The sequence below is a fragment of the Vicia villosa genome, linkage group LG2, assembly GCF_029867415.1.
Source record: "Vicia villosa cultivar HV-30 ecotype Madison, WI linkage group LG2, Vvil1.0, whole genome shotgun sequence".
In the NCBI taxonomy this organism is placed as follows: domain Eukaryota; kingdom Viridiplantae; phylum Streptophyta; class Magnoliopsida; order Fabales; family Fabaceae; genus Vicia; species Vicia villosa.
The window spans coordinates 186,715,240-186,718,380 of NC_081181.1; the positions used below are offsets into that span (position 1 = coordinate 186,715,240).

General features: G+C 31.6%; 1 long non-coding RNA gene across 1 annotated transcript; it reads right to left on the minus strand.

The window, feature by feature from the left end:
• Positions 1-2,059, minus strand: LOC131647675 (uncharacterized). The gene is made up of 3 exons (XR_009297902.1): positions 1,886-2,059; positions 1,180-1,306; positions 1-710 (listed from the first exon to the last, which is right to left on the minus strand). It is a non-coding gene; the product is annotated as an uncharacterized LOC131647675 (long non-coding RNA).
• Positions 2,060-3,141: the final 1,082 nt, after the last annotated feature.

Sequence of the window (3,141 nt, forward strand, 5' to 3'; positions counted from 1 at the left end):
ATATGGATGAATTTTCCCCACTAAACAAACAGTTACAACCAGATTAGTTTTTTAGTTCAAAAATCATTTTAAATCCAGACAATACTCCACCCCAATAAAAAAAATTTTAAAATACCATGAGAACTAAAAATACATAACAATCATAAAACAGAAAACCTACTCTACATGAGTATTGTGCATGCAAGCGAACAATTCCATCTTTCTAGTTTTTGCAACTCTTTCATTTGCTTCATGAACAAAAGAATAAAACATAATTTCAGACAACACAAATTAACAAAATACTTGTCCTTCTCCTACATCAAACATCATGAGGCAAGTAGATTTTTATTTTTATTTGGATCCAGATGTTTGATAATAATCTCATTAATTCAGGTAGTTTTATCAAGATCAGTGATTGTTTGATCAAGATCAGACTATGCAGAAAGCAAATAGATTTTGATTTATCTGGATCAAGTGGTCACCGATGTTCCTACTCTGTGGATGCATGGGATTTGTGACAGTGGGGAAACCAAATCAATTTAGAACATGTTCAACAAAATAAAAGTGTTATAGAAACTGAACAATCACTAATGAAACAAAAACAAATAATGCACATGCGACATGAAATGCCTCTGAATAACATTTACCTGCTGCTCCTTACACGGGTTTGGAATAACACCCACCTACAACATCCACAATGCAGCCATTTCCAATTTGCTCAAATCAATCCTCTACATAATATTTGTAATATTTTAATCATCAATAAATTATTTTTCAAACATATAACAAAATAGAAAAATAAATTAGTGAAAAGGGGTAAAGGTTCGGCTAATATAGCGTCCACCCATGAGGCATAGAGATGGATCCCTTAGATTGTGAAACAACAATAAAGGACCTGCTCATGCTCTTGTGAGATGATCCTAATGATCTATGCATTCTATGCCTTGATCAGTGATTGTTTGATCAATATCAGATGCTGAGAAATCAAACATAGCAGAAATAAAATCAGCAACAACTATGAGATGGAGGTATAAAACATAACTCGGGTAATAGAATCAATTCATAATTAAGACAAATATGAATCATAAAACCTTTACAAATACACAAATGATTTCAAAAAATGTAATAGAAAAAAGATAATAAAAAGATAAACTTGGAGATATTGAAAAAAGAACAGTAACTTCACAAATTGAAACTCACCCATATCTGATCCATGCCACTGAGTATTCTAAAATTAAAGATCATCATCTACCTCATCCAGTAGGTGGTTCAATAACACTAAGAGGATTCCTATGCAGCTTCACTTCAATACCATTGGTAAGAACACCTGAAATTTCATGCATCAAACACATTATTAAAATATAAAAACATTATACTTCATCAGATCCAAACATTATATGCTAAAAAGGATACACAAATCTTACAGTTCACCAAACCCAAACCCTTTATCAAATTTCAAAAACACATAATTTAATTTTACTATTCACAAACCTTTCTGGCTACTAAGATGAAATCCTATATGATGTAGCCTTAATTTGATTCAATATATAACAGAGAAAAGGGATGAACTAATTAGATTTATGAAAACAGCCGTGGAGATGAAAAAATACACAGATCTAAACCTGAAACAACCATTAACCATAAATAACAAAAGAATAAAAATCAGGAATAAACCCTCAAACATAATAATAAACTAATTAGATTTATGAAAACAACCATGAAGATGAACAAATACACAAATCTAAACCTAAAATAAACATTAACCATCATCATCATCATTGCACTTTCACCGAATCAAGCTTCGACAAAATCACACAACACAAATCACTGATTCCGTATCACCATCATCATCAAACCAACAAACAACGAATTAGAAATATAAAAGAGGAGAAGAAGAGATTGAGACCGAGAGTTCGCCGGAGAAGAGAACTCGTATGAGTTCTTCGGCCTTCGTGTTTGAAACAGACGCGAGGTTGGGACGACGGAGAACTTGACCGAGAGAGAAGATGAAGCGCCGTCGTTGTATGTGTTGTTTCTGAACATGATGAAAATGAAGATGAAGTGAAAGCGTTTTGAATTCGTATTGAGATACGATACCTCGAGCATTTCACTTTCAATTTATTTGCTCTTCCCCAAATATTTGTGTTTATCGTGTAACCCTTGAAAGAAAAAATGATGTTTCAGCTTCCCAATAAGACAAATGCATTTATTCATTTAATAAAATAATTAATTGAATAAAAAATAAAATTATTAATTGAATTAAGAATAAGTTTCTATTAATAGAAAGTTTAGAAAAATTGAAAAAGTGTAACAAAGCACCAGGGAGTGACATGTGTCTCACTTGCCAAAGAACTCCTTTAGAAATATTATTATCTATGATAATGAACAGTACGACAAACAAACAGTACATTATTTGAGAATAAAAGATACGACAAACTTTAAAAATGACGATTAATAATCCATGCTATGAACAATAGAAAATAGATGATCGGAAGTGTAACCATCGCAGGTCCGCATTTTTCAGGACTATGCAGACAGAAGAAGGACATGATCACCGTAAAAATAGTGATGACTATGAGAAAAAGTGTATCTATCCACTTCGCCATTTTTTCCGGGGAAGAAGAGAAAATAATAGAAGTTTGAGAAATTTGGGAGATGAGTGAAATTTGATGTGAGAATTTATGGAAAAAATGAGGAGTATTTATAGAGTGAAAAGAGAGAGATAGAGACGTTGGAAATGGAGTGGTACCGTTGGAATAGTAGTAGGATTTGAAAAAAAGTATGGTAGGTTTTGAAAAGAAAAGGGGTATAGAATAAAGCTAGGATTTGATTTGAAAGAAAGAGATTTGGAAAGAAAGGAAGATATTTGAAAAGAAGGAAAGAGATTTTGAAAAAATAATATAGTATAAAAATAAAAATTAGTGGGAAATAAAACCAATAATAATTTAATTGTTACCAGTATAATCTGAAACCCGGACTCCGCGCCTGCAAATTTTAATTCTGTACCAATTGCGTCAGCATTATTTATCTGAAAGTAAATCTCAAATAAACAGTGTATGAAGTGATAAACAGTATTTGGCGTTTATGTAAGAATAAATTTAACAGCGAACCAAAATACTGTATAAAAAAATTCTAAAAATTGAGTATTCATAAAATCAGGAT